Source organism: Strongylocentrotus purpuratus, unplaced genomic scaffold (genome assembly GCF_000002235.5).
Source record: "Strongylocentrotus purpuratus isolate Spur 01 unplaced genomic scaffold, Spur_5.0 spur5_scaffold_18, whole genome shotgun sequence".
Taxonomy (NCBI): Eukaryota; Metazoa; Echinodermata; class Echinoidea; order Camarodonta; family Strongylocentrotidae; genus Strongylocentrotus; species Strongylocentrotus purpuratus.
This window is the reverse complement of record NW_022145603.1, coordinates 17,165,015-17,183,883: the sequence shown is the minus strand read 5'-3', so window position 1 is coordinate 17,183,883 and position 18,869 is coordinate 17,165,015. Positions and strand designations below refer to the sequence as shown.

Sequence of the window (18,869 nt, the reverse complement as noted above, 5' to 3'; positions counted from 1 at the left end):
AAAACAATTTAACATTACCGTAAATTTATTTCTGGTATTAGTACTGGTTTTATTAATATAGTCAATGTCCCATTTAGACCTTATCTATCACATACAGTCGCATATGAATACATAAAAACATTCACAGTACATTTGTTGTTAGCACCGTGACAATAATGAAATGTAATGATGAAAAGATTTTGTTCAAACATTCACTGACCTGTTCTCCCATTTTCCTGCTTCTATTAAAACCAACTTAATATCAGGGGGGACTTCCCCTTTAAGGGAAACATTCCGATAATTACATATAATCTCATTCAAGGTAAAGACCAGTTATGGTCATGCGATTGCATTGTGAAAGAAACGTTGTGGAATCGATCAGAAAAGGTTGATCATCTAGCATCTAGCATCTGCAAGGTTCTGGAATCATCAAAATGATAAGAAATTTGGCCCATTCTTCGTAAAGTTACAAGCACTATACACAGAAAGATGTATATGGGACTACCCTATATCTCTCACAGACCATGAGAGAAACAAATTTACCAAATATATATGGTTTCCCAGCAAATTTTTTATCATCATGTGTTATTCAAAACATATTCTTTCACATGATTGGTAATGAGAGCTTCCATTTCATTTTTTGAAATTGGGGCGTTTCCAATACTGGTCTTTACCTTTAATCAAATGCAATTTTTAAAACTTTTTAGTCTGTAGATGATTGACTTGAAGGTCAATTCATATACATGTGTACAGAGACTACACTGTACTTCAGGAAATAACAAGACATTAAATCAATTCCTCACAAATGAGTAAAACTGGTCAAAACTGCAATCTGCAACGGTAATACAAATGGAAGATGTTAAAGTAATTATTACAGAGCTATTTTCAAGGCTTAACCGAGAAACGAACAAAAATCATACGCCATCAGCCACACAGAAGAAGTTAAATGGTTTGACTCTCAACTTACCATAGGCCAGCACTGGATAATATGGACCTCATCCAAACAGCTTCATCAAGAGATTTGAACCTCAAGTGTCCTCATCAATCAACCCCCCGTACCACAGGACCTCTCACCGGGATGTTCCTTCAGCGTGCCCTCGGCTCTCGATCCTCAGCAGTGATTCCAGCGATGATGATGATAATGATGACAGAGTCTGTTGTGAGGGAAAAGACATCAACATCAGTCTAAAAAAGCAATTGTTTGTCTTTTGATCAAACAAGCAATTTGCAGTTGAGATCCCCAGGCCTAGCTGCGAGATGCCTTGGACTTGGAGAATGAATATTCAATGGTTTCTCTCAAGAGATGTTTCTGATACTCACACCAGGAAACCAACCCTTGCAACAATCTCCACATTTATCTACTAATCAAATCTAGATAGGAATGGCCAAATGTCATTGAGCTAACAACGAAACCCTTTATTCTTCACATATATAATACCACACCTCTTACAACTGGGATATGTGCAGCTTGTTGGCTATCCGCTGTGTACAGTCAAGCAGCGCATAATGAGCATGAAAAGTTTGAATGAACTTATGAATATTCAAGAGCTGAGTCCACACCCACTCCAGTGATTGACCAATGAGAGAGGCTCATTCGATGTACTGGCTTTGCATCCTGTGATTATGTGTAGAGTGTGTGTGTTCTCATCTGTTGTGAATAAGGTTATGCGCTATTTCACACACTGCATTGACTAACTGGGGGTGTTTCACAAAGATCCTAAGTTGAACTTATCTCTATTAGCTGGACTTAACAACTATGGAAAGCCATTAGCATCTATGAAAATATTTTGTATAAGTTATTTTAAAAGGCATAAAATGTTGATTCAAATCATTCATATTATCTATTATCATGGGAGATTTCATGTTCTTGATGTGGAATTTATGAAAAGTCTAAATTACTTGAATTTTTTCTTTTAAATATATTTGATTTTAAGGCTACAAATGGCTCTCCATCATTTTAAAGTCCAACTTAGAGTTAAGTTCAACTTAGGATCTTTGTGAAACACCCCCCAGGTATACAAACTGGTATACAGAGCTTATAGTGAACACAAATTGAAACCAAGTTCACACCCTACCTACTGTCACTCAATCATCTGTTTGTTATGAATATTCTTTTTCATTGCAACTTTGCAAGCAGCCACACCTCTTTAATAAATATGTACAAAATACTGTACAAATACAGATTAAGCTTTCATAACATAACATGACAAAAAATAAGATTACTATATATGTTTAATAATTGATATTAGAAATTACAATTTTTAAAAAAAATCTTTTTGTAAATCTGGTATGCAAATACTGAAGAGCTAAAGATTTTACAAACAAATCTCTCCAATGCATTAGCTGTTTACTGAGTGGTAGTCAGCTCCTACATGTACCGTACATATAACTTTATTTTTATTTCAATTTTGTTATTCATTTATATATTTTTTCTTTCTTTTGTTATTGAATGTTGTTCAGACTGAAATCCATAGAAACATTAATGTACATGTGTGTGTTTGTTCTAAATGACCAAAGAATAAGAAAACAGAAAAATAGGTGAGATGAGAAGGGTAAGAGAAAGATTATGTGAGAGGGGAAGTGAGAGAAGGGGAGAAAGGAAGAGAGAGACAGAGAGGGGGAAGAGAGACAGAGACAGAGAGAGGGAGAGAAAGAGAGACAGAGAGAGGGGGCAAAAGAAAGAGACAGGGAGGGGAGAAAGAGTGAGAGACAGACAGGGTGAAAGATAGATAGACAGAGAGAGAGTGAGAGACAGAGAGAGGGGGAAAGAGAGAGATGGAGAAAGAGAGAGGCAGAGAGAGGAGAGAGAGACAGAGACAGAGACAGAGAGAGAGGAGAGAAAGTGAGAGACATACAGTGTACTGTAGAGAGGGAATGAGAGAGAGAGAGGGGAGAAAGAGAGAGGCAGAGAGGGGGAGAGAAAGAGGCAGAGAGGGGGAGAGAAAGAGGCAGAGAGGGGGAGAGAAAGAGACAGAGAGAGGAGAGAAAGTGAGAGACATAGAGGATGAGAGAGAGGGGAAGAAAGAGAGAGGCAGAGAGAGGGGGGCAGAGAGTTTATCCCTCTTCCGATTACTAGAATCACGCCCAGTATCAAGCCAGGGTTAAAAGATTGAGCCTTAATCAATACAGACATTGCAGCCAATGCAAACTTTGCATTAATTGTCTGCAATATGGTGCAAGTTTCTCTGAGAAGATAACAGAGCCACTCAATACATCTCCATGACAACGCAATCAACAAACCTGTTTACCGATTAGTTTACATTAATAACACTGACAGTCACTCTCCTTATCTTGGACCATACAAGGGAAGTGGAAAATCAGAGAGACACACACAGACCCAGAAAGGGTCATGGTAAAGAGTAGAATGAAAGAGGCAAGAAACAAAAAAGAGTGTTTTTTAAATAAAAAATAGAAAAATCATATTTGTATGACCGACAACCACAGTAATGGGAAAAAATTGGATTTAAAACAACGGAAGAAACCAAGTATTAAAAAATACTCTACAAATTTCGGGGGCTACTTTTCAAGCTTGCTTGCATGAAAATAACACTCTTTATTTTGTTTTGCATTGAACTGTATGCAATTTTGGGGGGCTCTTTTATGACTTTTGGGGGCTCTTTTGGGCATATCGAGGGCTACTTTGCCCGAGCCCCCATGTATTTTTTTCACTGCAGTTCACAGTACATTCAACTTCAAGGGATCAATTATGCAAAGTTTTTCACCTGGGTTGAGACAGACAAATGTCAATAAAATGCCATGTCCTGAAAAGCATTTGCCAGGACAGGGAGTCGCTCAAAAGAAAAGAATCATACATGTATTTCCACACATTTTTACAATAATCATTTCAATGAAAGTAAGCATCAGTTATGGATAATTCAACAAGGAAGAATTCTTGTGCAATGCAATAATCTCAAAGGTTTTATGCAACTACAAAAACTTTTGAGAAAAAATAAGAGTTTATAGAAAACATCTCGTTCTATTACAAAAGCAAAAGTTTTAAGACAAGTTTACAAACGATAATTTTACATAAAAATCAGTGATATGATTTAATAACCACATCAATATGCTCAGTCAATAAGCTCATTCTGTGTGAAGTCTAGACGCCAAGGATGGGACTTAAAAATTGCGAACTTCTTTCATTTTTTTCAAAAACAACAAGTAAGTGAAGGGTTTTAAAGGTAATCATAGAAAATCTAAAATTGCAACAAACATTTTAGGGCAGTCTGTAAAAAAAGAGTGATGCTCTGTGTCCAGTCCTCGGCAAAATGACATTGGAGGAAAAAATAGTAAATGTGCTTGGACAGAAGACTAGAAGAGGAAGAGAAGGAGTGACAGGCGTAGCCTCCAAGTCGCGCCAAAGAAAGCGCCCCCCCCCCCCTCCGATAATGCCTGCACGGTGTAAGGGGGAGACACATGAAGGCGGTACAATCTTGTCTGATATTGCAGTGTCTAATTTAAAGAGGAAGTATTCAAACAAGGCACGCTGCGGCAGATAATAGGTGGACAAGCTCGAACAGGAAATTGTCTCATTTGGGAAGATTGGATTTGACAGTGAAAGCCAATTCTACTGTCAGCTTCCTTTTGTCTTTTCTATCATCACTTCTCTCTGTCTCTCTCTCCCCTCCCTCTCTCTCCCGCACTTCTCTCATTTTCTCCTCTTCTCCTCCCTCTCCCATCGAATCAAGAATAATACACAGAAGTGGTGCATGATTTAACACTGAATAGAGCTAAGATCAATTTTTAAAAAAGGGGAAAAAATGTGCTTGAGAATCTGACTTTTTAAAAACTCTTTTTACACAGATCTCTTGTGAGTAAACATGACCCCAAAATTTGTTACTCTCCTCTTTCCTTTTCTTTCTATCAAAGCCTTTTTTTTCTCTGATCTACTGCTTACCTTTCCTCTCAGAAATACTGACAAATTACTGACTTCAGAACAATCATCTCATAAATTGTACATATGTATATTCCATATTTTGTGTTATGTTCACGCATGTTTAATTTGTTCTCCTTTCTTTCTTTTTTTTTTTTTTTTTTTTTCTTTCTTTCTTCTGGATCTCTAGGAAGAACGGAGCCACTAAATTAATGGCTCTGAATAGAGCGATCTATCCCTATAATTTTAAGTACTTATCATAAATTTTGTTTTTACGTGAAAAAAACAAAAACCCAAACCAAACCATTTCCTTTACAATGTAAGTCAAGTAGAATACCCTAAGACTATCCAATATAAGGGTCTAACCTCGTCAACCTGACAAAAATCACTTTAGTCATTTTCTAAAGAATTGATAAGAATGATCTAGGATCCATCATTAATAATTATGACAAAACCTACATCACGCCCAAACTCACCAGGGCAGTAGTCACGTTTTTCAGCAAGGATTTTTTTTTTTGGGGGGGGGGGGAAATGGATGTCACAATCAACAGTCGTTCCTTTTTTAGTTGAAACTTGAAAAAAACGTGGAAAAGAAGAAGCCAAAAGAATTTTGACAGCCAGGAAGCTTCGGGATGTGTGATATGGGCTGAGAGCAGCCCTAATCACATTATTACTGACAGCCTAGCCTGGAATCAAAAGATAAAACCTTCTCCGTCTCAAACAAGTGCAGGGAGAGGGCACTCTTTTATTAACCGTCATATTCTTTTCATTTCCAAGTTGAACTTGAGATTACGTCTCCTGATTATCCAATGAATGAAGTATCTCCTTTATGCATACCAGATACGATTAGGCTAAACTTGTCAAACATGTGACTCGTTTCGGCCCACAAACACGGTGCGGTTTGAGTTACTTTTGTGCAAATCATTACTTGTATGGAAAGTATATTGAATGTTTCCTATGTGTCTACTCGTGGAAAACAAACAGGGTTGATATATTCGTCAGCTGGGAATAGGACAAGTTGCAATCATTACAATTCATACCCGCCCCCCCCCCCCTCTCCAAAAAAGGGGGATTGTACTATCTCGTTAATTTTTATCGAAGCTATTTAACATTTTCAATGAATTGTAAACAAATGAATCATCAATTAATTTTGCTGAGATACAAATGAAAGGAAAATCCCTTAAAGTTTTAAGATAAAATTTACAAATGTTTGATGAGGAGGATTGATAATTCATCTGTAAAAAGAGTGGATATAGGAATTGTCGCGTTTTTATTGGGGTACTGGAATATATTTTTTTCATTTAGTATCACAATAACAATAATGTCAGAGGAATTCCCTGTTTCTCTAACCCAGTTTTTGTTGTTGTTGTTGTTTAAAATTGGCACCTGGACAAAGTGATGTACTATGTGCCAGTTGCTGGAAGGAGTCAGGAGCTACAATTGGTTGTTGTAGTCTGGTCAAGGGTGTTAGCAACGGACTAACGGATTGATAATTAAATATAGTTTCAAATCCTCTAGATAAAAGTGACACTGGTAAATTATAAAATCTTGCTTTATTTTTATAGAAATCTAGGGATTTATAGAATGAAGAATTTACATAAATTAGCATGATTATTATATGTTCATATACACTGCATACCTACAGTGTGTAGGTATACAGGTATATGATTTATTTCAAACAATGCGTTATGGTAGGGGACCAGGAACCGTTTCACAAAGCCTTTTTTCAATGACAAATGACAAAAATCATTGACAAATCTGCTGATGGCCAATCCAAAGCAAGGATTTAAGTAGCTTATAACAAAGACTGTCATTTGTCACTGATGACAAGTTTTGTGAAATGGGCCCCAGGGGTTATTTATTAAAAATTATACCCCTTACTTCGAAGTAACTGACATGTTGGCTATTAAAGTTAGACGTATCTTTAAACATATGATATTGTTCTACCTGTTATACCTTCATCTTCATTGTACGTACCCTCTTAATACCTTTTAAAACTTGTATGAGGTATTAATACTGGGTTATGCCTGTTACTCCAACACTATTTATTTTCTTCAATTTAGTTGTGTTTTTCTCATGCCCCTTGCCCGGGGAAAAAAATACACATGTACAAGGGTGTTCAGAGCTAATTAGCTCCCGAAATGCCCAAAAGAGCCTCCGAAATTTGCATAGAGTTCAATGAAAAACAAATTAAAGAGTGTTATTTTCATGCAAGCAAGCTTGAACAGTAGCCCCCAATTTTTTTTAAATATTTTCCCCCTGCCCTTTCCTCCTTGCCCTTCCTCTACCCTTTCCTCTTCTTACCCCCCCCCCCCCCCTCCCCAACATACTTCCCCCCTCCCCTCCATTTCCCCTCCCCCCCCCCTCTCCCACACCCCCTTCCTCTCCCTCTCATTTGTTCCTCTTGAACAGCTTCCTGAGATTCCTTCAATTTCTTGTTTTCATATAATAGCTTTCCTTGCTTGCCGCCCACCCCATCCTCCAACTCTATTTCTCTTCCTTGTTTTCATATAATAATGTAAAGATTATCACAACCATTTTGTAAATACTTGTACATTTTGAGCCAGGTGGGCGTTGACTCCTAGTACACTTTAAAGGTAAAGACCAGTTTTGGAAATGCCCCCCTCTCGAAAATGAAACTTATTACTAATCATGTGAAAGAATATGTTTTGACTAATACGTGATCATACAAATTTTGCAGAGAAACTGCCTACTAATTGATATATTTGGTAAATTATTATATCTATTTGGACCTGATAGATATAACTATATGGGTAGTCCCATATACATCTTTCTGTGTACAGTGCTTGTAATTTTATCAAGACTGGGCCAAATTTCTTATCATTTTGATGGTTCCAGAACCTTGCAGTACACACCAATACGTTTATGCTACATGTACATGTAGATGATCAACCTATTCTGATCGACTCCACACCGTTTCTTTCACAATGCAATCGCATGACCAGAACTCAACTTTATCTTTAAGACTAATTTGACATGGAAGCTGCACTTATTATAGGGCAATCGTCAAGAAGAAAAGCCTGGTATGAGATTTAACTGTCTTGTTTCCTCCGTCTCTCAAGAGATTCATTAAATATCACTCAGAATTACCCCTTCTCAGGTATCCCTAGACCCGTTCCACTTCATTACCCCCCTCACTGACATCACCAAGCCCTTTGGCTATGGCTAGTCCCTCCCTCATACACTCTGGTCAACGACCTTCAAGTCAAAGGTCACATAATGTAACCTACATTAGGCCCATTTAAACACCCAAAACAATCACTCACATCACTCAATATAAAACTTTGTTCGTTTTTAAATATGTACATGTACACACATCTCTTTGAACAACATCGATTTTGGAAACATTTTTCCCAAAAAAAATGATAAGATAATTACACTATTTTGAAGGGTGTCTTTAATGTTCCCTCTTCACAAAAGAGAATACCTTCTTTGAAGTTGTAATAAACCTACTGTAACCACATTGTCAATCTGTGTCAAATAAGCTCATGTTGATTGTGACATTTTTCAAAAGAAATATGAAATGCAATGTTCCGTCATTAATGGACGGATTAATGTTCCTTAATCCCCTTTCAGGGAAATGCGAAGAAGAGGATTAAGATTAATAGGGGATCTTCTTCACCCCTAGTTTGTTAATCCAGTCTGTCCATACCCCCATGCCTCTCTAAACTCACTTCAAAGACCGGCTTTCCCTGGGATTTGGACATCCTTCATCAATGCATTACCTCCTGTAGATAGAGTCCTCCTGTCAATGTGTTCAATATCCAACTGACAAATATAGAGAATTGCCATTCTCAAAGAAAGTTTAACTTTTGCAATCATTTTGTTGCTAAGTTATAATGATGGTGGCTCAATGGTTAGAGCGCCCGCCTCATGAACGGGAGGCCGTGGGTTTCGAACCCCGGCCGAGTCATATCAAAGACTTATAACAATGGGACCTTCTGCCTTATAGCTAGGCGCTCAGCATATGAGATTGGAGAAGGGTAGTACATGTAGTAATATATTATGTTATGCAGGGCTTGCTGGAAGAGCAGTTTCATAACTGAAGTGGCTACCCTGGGTAAATAAAACTTTATTATAATTATTATAATTATTATTATTATTATTATATTATTATGACAAGTACTGGTCGAATAGTTAAATTGTGAGAGAAATTGTTTATGACTATTTGTGAATACTTGATCATGTGGTTAGGTAAAAAAATATGAATTACAACATTTTGGAATCATCAACGTTATGACAAATTTGACAAATCAATGACTAAAATTATAAACAATAAAAACCCCCGGACAAAGATAATGGTTACATGTTGGTATTAATTAGGTAACATATTGAGCCATCATTCAGTCTTACATGTACAGTACGTGTATGTTGTTAAAGCTGTACTGGTACTGGTAGTCATATTATGTAACATATGAAAGCACTTTCCATCTCTATCATAAAACATTACAAGATTTTCTTCAATTTGGGAATACCGGTAACAAGAAAGAGAGCATTCACAAATCATTAAGTTATTTAGTACTTTCACTGAAACTTACCCTCTCTAATCAATGAATGGGGAATCTATATTGTAATTAGAGGTCTTGAACAATGCCATTATGATAAGTAAAAAACAGATTTACAATATCTCATTTACTGTCATTTACTAAATCCCTCTTTAATCACTCTATCATCTACAAAATTGTTTGTTTTTTCAGATTCTTTTTCTGGTTTTAAAATGTAATAAAAACCAACATACAGTATCATTGTTTTCAGTTACCGGTAGGCAATATTATAGAAGTACATCAAAGAGAAATTAGATGCAAGTGCTTTTCACATTAATTTTGATTATTCCTTACTAACTATACACTAATTTATTTTACTTAATGTAATAAAAACCAACATACAGTGTATCATTGTTTTCAATTAGGCAACATTATAGTAATGCATCAAAGAGAAATTAGATGCAAGTGCTTTTCACATTAATTTTAATTATTTATTATTAACTCATTTATTTTACTTAATTTGATCAAGATACAGGAATGTCCATGAAACAATGAAATTGTAGATACTGCAGCAGTCTTTTATTACTTCATAACATACAAAATATGCAGTGGGACTGTGGGAAGGATAAAAATAACAAAATCTTTGCCTACAGCCTGCCTGATTATTTTGTTCAACAAAAAAATAATAAATAACTAGACATGTAATACTTGTTTGGAACAAGCATAGGTGGGCTGTTCCAACTAAAATATGAGACAAAATAGAGCAAAGTAAACGAGATACTGCTAAAACAAACAATGTCATGTAGATTCATAATGTGAACGAAATTCAACTTCCATAGGCATAACACGCAAATTATGAAATTTCTGACATTATGGCCTTTAATCAAAATTTTAGCTACGACGACGTCATCAACATGAAAAATTGTGTTGACTGAGTTTGTATGGAGTTGTCTTAGCTACAACATATCGAAATTTGGAAGAAAATTGATCAATATTTACAGAGATACAATCACTTTTCCATAAATATGCTATGTCATAATATGCAAATTCGTATTTTGAGTGATAAAGAAAGAAAAAACATTCTTGCTGATTGAGTACCGGGTATACACCCTGATTGAAAGTACATTACCTGGAAACAATCGTAGTAACCAGATAGTCTCATATTCTTTTCATAGACTATGCCAAAAAGGGAGGTATTAATAGCTTAGCGGATTAGTTAATCCAAGATTAAGATCAGTACTAACCATTTTGTCCTGAGGTAGTTCATGTGATTAACAATTCATTTCTTTCTTAAACAAATGTCAAATTTCAGAATAGTTTATACCACCCATATTCATTATCACAACCTTTTACAATGATGTGTAAACTGAAACCCCCTGTGCCCATATATGAGTCATTCACTGAACTTTAGTGTCTTTGCTATTAAATGAATACATGGTAGTCCCACTGCTATAAAATTATGTTGCAGATACAGTCTGCAGATACAAAGCTCATAATTTGAATCCTTAAAGAGAAGGTTGAGTTCTGGGAAGAGGTGAAAAATATTTTTTGAGCATTTTCATTGTTACTATGCAAGTGTGGAAGAAAATCAGAGAAAAATATTCCCTGGAAAGCATGGCCCTTTAAACGCCTTCATATTCTAAATATGACATGTAATAGCTTAAAAATGAGAACTAGTTTTTTTTAAATACTCTCACTCGGACACAATAATCATAATTACCACTTATTCATAGCTTCCAACCTTGTGCGACCCAAAAAAGGAACCATGATGGAAGAAAAAAAGGAATTCATTAAAATGAAACTTACAACCACGCGCAACACACTTCCAATGCAGAAATGTCCATTCCTCATGCTGTTTTTTTCCATACAAGCAGGTATTTTTTTTTTTAATTGGTATTATCAGCATTTCATTCTTTTTGAAAATATTTTTCTCTTCAAGTGTGTTTTCAAGTATGTTTTAAACTTAGTTTTCTCTTGAAGTGTGATCAAATCGACATTTTAGGGCAGTTGTTTGACATGCGGTATGTTTTTTTTTTTTAAATTAAAAATAAAAAAAATTCCAGTCAACTTAAATTTGGCAAATTCATTGATGGGTTATTCATATGCAGTGGGAACCTGAAGCTTCGAAGCATTTTAAAATGCATTAAAAATGTGTTAATCCTCTCTGCAAAGCACTAGGTGAAAAGCCTTTAATAACTTTATTGCTTCATAGTTATTGAAGATACTTGTATCAGTGATATTGGTAATACAAGAAATGGGATTATCTATTACTGTATCAGGGATTTACAAACCTCTACTCTAGTGGATAGGCATGTTCTGTTTATATTTTGATTTTTGCAGAAATGTTTTTTAGTTGGAAACCAGAGTAGTATTAAAACCTTGATTTTATGAGGATTAACAACGGTCGCAGAATTTTAATGCTGGTACAAAACAGAAAACACGGTAGGCTTTGGGCTCAAGTTACTGTGGAATCAACAAAAAATGTGAAAAGTAACGAGGGTTGTGGGATACATGCAGGCATTCATCTCAAACATGGATTGGACTTGGAGGAAATATTGCGATTCAGGAAGGCATAAAATGTCCTGTAAACATGATCCCTCTATTCTGAGAACATCTTGCAATGTAACTAAAAATCCATATTACTCTGTGTACTGCCTTGCGCTTTTCCATGTTAATAACATATACATTAATGCAATTTCCGAAGAGAGAAAAGGGTAAAAATATTACAATTTCGTTATTTTGTTTTTTGTAACTCAAGAATGAAAAAGGGGTTGAATTAGGGCCTTTCTTCAATACTTTTAGATGTAAGTTTCAATAAGTATGTCATGTTCACAAGAAACATAAATCGGGACAAATGATTTCACACGTACTTCAACAATTACAAAACTTGGTATTAAAGGGTAGGAATAATATAGTTGTTAACAACTGTATTCACTTTCTGGCTTGTCTTATACAAGTAGACATGCGTTCAGGAAATGTAAATTCTTGTGTAGAGAGAGAACAATGGATTAGTTGACATCACTCGATGGTAAACAAAGACAATGGCTATTCCAGCCTACTATCATCAAAATCATACATCACAGCTAGTCTCAGAAGCAGAACTTATTTACATATTGAAAAACTCTGTGAGTACACTACAAGATCCATAAATCAAGGATGCGGCCGTCATTGTTGGTCAAATAGTTTTTGAGCGTCAAGTAAGACGAGGCTGGAATGCTCCCCAGGGAGTGGAGATTGTGCACACAGTGTGTGCGGGCAAGCACTGAATCCAATGACCGGGGTAACAGTATATTTGTCAAGCGCTTAGAGACATTTGTATTAAGCCCTATATAAAAATTAAATATTATTATTATTATTATTACATGTACACAGAAGCAGGAAGCCATTTAGCTCCAGCAAGTCTAAAAAAGCTCGGGTAAAAAAAAAAAAATGAAAAAAAAAATTAACCCGATAGTCATAAGCCTATTAATAGGCCATTTTCGTAATGTAACCAAATTTAATGCATAAGCCTTTGTAAAGTGCCTCAATACAAATTATTTCATTCACCTGATAAGAATAATGGTATTTCAATAGACAAAATCCGAACTTCATACATTAATTGTTGCCAGGTAGGACAAACAATATGGCTTGACCTACCTAGCAACACTTAATATGTGCAGTTTGTATTCTGACTATTGAAATATTGTCATTCTTATCAGGTGAAATAAATAATCTGTATTGAGGCACTTCACAAAGACTTATGCATTATATTTGGTTACATTACGAAAATGGCCTATTGAATATTGTGCCAACCTTCATAAGGGCCCCCATTCACTAGCACAAGTTGCTTCTGAGAGATCCTAGCCTATTATTTATCCTGTATTTATGATTTGTAATTAATAATAAACATTGAATTGAAAAAGAATGACCTTAAATTCGACACCCATTTGACCTTGAGTTCTGCTGGGGTTAGAGGACTGTAAATGAAGACTGGTGTGTCTTGGTTTAAGGTCAGCTAGTAAGGTCATCTCTTTTCACCTCTAGAAGGGAGACAATGGGACGCTATAGTCTAGATAAAATACTGCTTGTCTTACCATGCGCTAGCCACTAGGCTAGGCTAGACAAATCTGGAGGTTTTCACCAGAAAGAGAGGCATTCTTCTCCCATGTATCACAAGGATACATGCAAGTTCATGTACAGGTATGACATATACCAATGAGCTGTACTGTATATGTTGTAGACAATGTGCAATTCTGATGTACACACAGATATCAGAGGTAATGTGGTGCTGTGGTTTAGCTGATCAAACACCAGTGACCTGTTTCACAAAGCCTTTTTTCAATAACAACTGACAAAAATCAGTGACAAATCTGCTGATAACCAATCAGAAGCAAGGATATCAGTAGCTTATAACAAAAACTGTCATTTGTCACTGATGACAAGTTTTGTGAAACATCCCCCAGGTCGTAAACCTCCTAATACAGGGGCTTCTGCAAGTACAACATTAATGTCCCTGGCAAAACATTGCATTGACATTTACCACTCTCCACCCAGGTGAAGTAAATGCATGAGCATCTCATCATCCAAGCTATACCAAACTACATGAACACCTGTTCATGTTTACCAACTCAACAAAAATCAATATTTTTATTCCTAAAATCTCACTAACTAGAAAGAACAAGGCCAAAATAGTCATTTTTGACTGAATTGCCTTAAAGCCAATCCCAAAACAACAAAAAACAAATTGCATTGGACTGACTAGTGATAATATCTCTCTCTCTCTCTCTCTCATCCACACACACACACACACACACCCACATCCCTCTCTCTCTCTCTCTCTCTCTCTCTCTTCCTCTCTCTCTCTAATATAAACCGCATATTACACGTACACGTACAGAACTCGTATGTAATGATACAAGTAGGATGGAAGCAAGACTAACATGATGCCTATAAACTTATCCAGTCATCTATGAGCTGACCAAACAATAGGAATTTATTTAGGATTGTCTAAAACAATACTACTAGTCTGTCGTTTCCAACCCTATGGCAACAAAAGTGATTGTTTAAGGTTCACATGAAATCTATGACTATGGGCCTAGATTGCTTTAAATTGTATTCCAAGTGAAATATTATTTATTTAGTAGTACCCTTTACCCTGGCCAAGTAATGCAGCCTAGTTAAACTTACAGAGATGCCTAGGCTTAGTAGGCTACCTGAAACATAATTAGAGTCTATAGTATTAACATTTCACTTTGGATATTAGGGTCTGGTTTAAGTAGACTAAGATTCCTACCTGACAACAGATACGAGTTTGAACTTTTTTGTTTTGGTATTTGGGTCTGGTTATAATTAGACTATGATGTTAATACAGTATGTAACAATAGAAAGACACTAGGTTTGAACATTTGCTTTTTGGTATTTTGGTCTGGTTAGTCAGACTAGGATGACTACCTGAAACAATAGAGAGACTATCCAGGGGTATAGCAGGGCATGGTGTAAGGATAGAACAATAGATTGCTGATCATCATAACGGGAAGTAATTAAGAGTTACCAAGGTTCCAGTTAGATTCGATACAGTACAGGCGAATATGTAGTACTGTGAATAAAAGCCATGGAATGCACAACCATGCTAACACATCATACACAATATTAGATTTCCATCATATAGTCAAACCTGTCTTAGTGGTCAACTCTCTATACAGACTCCCTGTCAAATATCAATAGAGGTCACTAATGCTGCATTCCAGGGCTACAGTGTATATTAAAGCCCAAGTCCACTCCAAAAATAACTTACTTTCAATAGAAGCAGAAAAATCAGACTAACCAATCATAAAAAGTTTGAGCAAAATCAGATAACTAATAAGAAAGTTATGAATTTTTAATGACATGAAAAACTTGAAAATCACTAGACAAATTGGCAACTCACTCATGAGTCTGTGACGTAATGTCCTCACTATCCACTAATTATTTTCTTGATAATATAAATTTCCTATTTTCCCCCTAAGAATCTTATTTCTTCACACCAGCATCCAAGTTAGATTGATAGTAATATGTGTTTGTGTGGATGCACTAATATAGAGTAATTTTTTCCAGTTAAATAATGAAAAATGTGAATTTTGATAAACTATTTATATAAAAATCAATAATTATGAATACACAATATTCAGGAAATAGTATAAATTCTTAAAAGTTCATAAAAGATTTGAGAAATGTTATGCACGCAATATGATACAAATCATATAACCTGGGCAAAGGCATGAGGAAATCAAGTTTAGGGGAATAAAAAGGGAAATTCATGGGATTAAACTACATATAAAACAATTGATAAATAGTGAGGACATGACGTCACAAACTGATGACCATCTTGGCAATTTGTGTTGTGATTCTCATTGTTCCATAGTTTTAAATACTTTTTCAAAAAAAATTCTTTTTCCCCCACTTGATTGTGAGCCCGGCAGCCACTGAGCAGCGCCAGATCGACCTTGCTCTATCCCTTATTGTTGAACGCCAAACAAGGTAGCAGCAACTCCCGTCTTTTAACGTCTTTTGGTATGACGCGGCCGGGGTTCGAACCCACGACCTCCCGGTTGTGAGGCGGAGGCTCTACTGACTGAGCCAACACATGGGTCTTTGGTGCTGTAAATGACTTTAAGTGAGTTTTTCTCACAGTGACATTAAAGTTATTTTATTGACTGTACAATACACGTATCACATAATCACAATTCAAATGTGCACAATAATCAATTTTTAGAGTAAAAAGAAAGGGGAAAAAAGACTGAACAGGTACTTGTACAGAAACAAATGTATTGATAAATTAAAGGGAAACAATACAAGTCGTGACCAGCACAAATAAGCTTAAAATTGTAGTAGAAATATATGAAAACATTGTATATACCTAGAGTAGTGTGCATGTATGTTGCCTTGAGTATGACCTTGCAAGTACATACAAGTGTCTCAGTAGGCCTGTCTTCATCATCTCGAGATTGCCAAATAGCCCGCTATTTCTGATTTGGGAAATAATTCTGAAGTTACAAATCGCGTCTTCATCAGCTCGAGATTCGACCTCGGAACTTGAAACTCGACCTTGAGAAATTAGCTCGAGATATTTTGCTCAGCATCAGCGCATATTGCAAGTCTTCGGTCTGGTGAAAACGCACCAGACAAATAGTGGGATATTTTGCAAACTATCCCAAGATGGGATGACAATCCCGACCAAACATCCCGCTAATTGCTACTTTGTTCTGATGAAGACGCAAATTAACTGGATAGTTTGCGATCGGGATGGTTCAAATAGCTGGATATTTGGCAATCTCGAGATAGTAAAGAGAGGCCTAGTCAGGTAGTATGGTCTGATCTAGTGGTTTGCACTAGACTGAGTAAGTGTGAACTGTGAAGGTTGTTGGTTCAAGTCTCGCCATGGTTCTCATAATAGGCGCGATAGCTCAGTTGGTAGAGCAGTGGTCTCGTAATTCGGCGACCCGGGTTCAAAAGCAAGTCGATGCGCTAGTGCCCTTTGGTAAGGCATTAATCCTCATTACCAGGTCTCTCGGAGACCTAAAGCTGTCGGTCCTCTGGTTGCTTACTAACAAGCATTTAAATGCTTTCTTAGCAGTCAGGTAAAATAACCACCACTACACACAATTTAACAAGACATCAATCTACAGTATATTTGCCACTCTGGACCAAGGTTTGTACCTTGTCTCTACGGTTTCAGGATTATAAACAATTAATCAAAAATTAGTCATACGGTAAGCAAGAAATGTATTATTACATGGATTATGAAAATAAACATACATACATATACATGTACACGTACAACGATGTACGTCATTACTACATTGTATGTACAACTTTGGTTATAAAGGAAAACATGAAATAATTAATGGAGGAACATGGGATTAAATGAATTGAAATGGCATTAATTCAGCATTCTTTCAGAATATTGGGTAAAGGTAAAGTTAAAGTATTGACTATTGATGTTAGATTACTTTATTTTTTTTTATTTCATCATACATGCAACCCCATGCCAGATGGTAATCCCCATCGAGCAATAATTCATCTAGTCTACAAAATTAATTTCCAAAGTAGAATCTAGAAAGACAAGAAACCAATTATTAACAAGAACAGTGTGAGTGTGAATGAAAATCTCTTGTGTTTTGCCAAATTTCTAGCTGATCACACAAAATGAATATGGGAGTGACGCTGACGCATCCATGGCAAACAATGGCCTTTATTAAGCCAACATATGCACATACCCTCGAAGCGCCGCTCACTGGCTAAAGCAGCCGAACGGTGCCCGGTAGCATTCGCACACCACTTCGTCAGCCCCGCTAAATATGGATATAAACATAACACATGCCACTTCAATACACAGGCACTCAGCTCAGCAGCTAGCTCGAGAGAGGACGGCCGATCGTAACAACTACCACACATTTCCCCGTGTGTATCGGCTTACCGTATATGCTCAAATCAGACCCAATTTTTACTCACCAAATCGAATATTTAGTCCTGATTTCAGTCTTTCTCCTTCTGGAAGCTCTCCCGAGGCTTTACTTTCTGGAAACAGACTGTCCATGTATCCCTTAGCCTCCGGGAATATCAACTATAGGTCAGACAAAAGCGGGTAACAATGGCCAAACAATGGGCTTTGTTCGTACCGCCTAGGACACACACATACAAGTACACACACACACAATCGCAAACTCAATGCACCATTCACAAAATGCATCAATGCGATCGCTGTGAATGAATAAGCAGCTGATGGTTATCCCTCTTCAAACCCCACGATTCTGGAAGAAAAATGGATGATGGAAGACAATGAATAGATGCTGTCAAATCCTAATAAAACCTCTCCTCTCCTCTTCCCCTTTCTCCATCCAAACGTCTTCTTGTCTAAGATTGTGCCCGCTTTGGCCGGTTATCCTTGCTACAACAATGTGATGTTGTGTTTCACTCAACTCCGGCCATCTTGAAATTCCTCTAATGTCAAATTTGGAGTTGAGATGATTAGCATAAAATGCTCAGCTATTCTTTTCCGATAGCGGCCTTGCCCATTCACAAAGCAGTGCTTGGAATTGGGTGCATTATATTTTGGGTCCGGGAAACAGACATGGGTGTGTTTTTAGATTTTTGTCCTTCCGTCTTGGCTTTCGATCTCCGGCTTTTCCTTGTCGAATGGATGGGGATCGCCGTGTGTCTGGTTGCTAAACAAAAATAAAGCCGTCACCTTTGTCTTTGGATTTCACGAAAAGTATAATATTGTCTAAGAAGTCTAGATTAATGAAATTGGGCATGTATACTTCCTCATATTGCTGTCCGGATACACAACATCTCGGTATATACCGGACTTCTAAAGAACCTGTGTTTTTTTTTAATTTAAACTATATAGCTATAATTATAGGCTATACATTTACGACTTCATTTTTTAGGTTTTCTTTTTCATACAAGGTCACTATCCTTGTTACAATATTATGTGATTATTTTGATTGCAGGATTTTTTATCAATACATAAGTTCCTTTTTTTTCGTTAACGATTT

At 36.5% G+C, this 18,869-nt stretch overlaps 1 protein-coding gene across 3 annotated transcripts in view; it reads right to left on the bottom strand.

Annotated features, from left to right (window-relative positions):
- soxd1 (transcription factor SoxD1) overlaps positions 1-18,314 on the bottom strand; it is a 113,439-nt gene extending 95,125 nt beyond the window's left edge. The window contains exons 1-2 of one of the 3 annotated variants that reach the window (XM_030988764.1): positions 17,824-18,314; positions 947-1,133 (exon numbers count right to left, since the gene is read on the bottom strand). The gene's annotated coding sequence lies outside the window, so the exon portion shown is untranslated. Of the gene's footprint in view, positions 1-946; positions 1,134-17,588; positions 17,799-17,823 lie in introns of those variants that run through there. The other 2 variants (XM_030988767.1, XM_030988763.1) reach the window with 2 other exon arrangements.
- Positions 18,315-18,869: the final 555 nt, after the last annotated feature.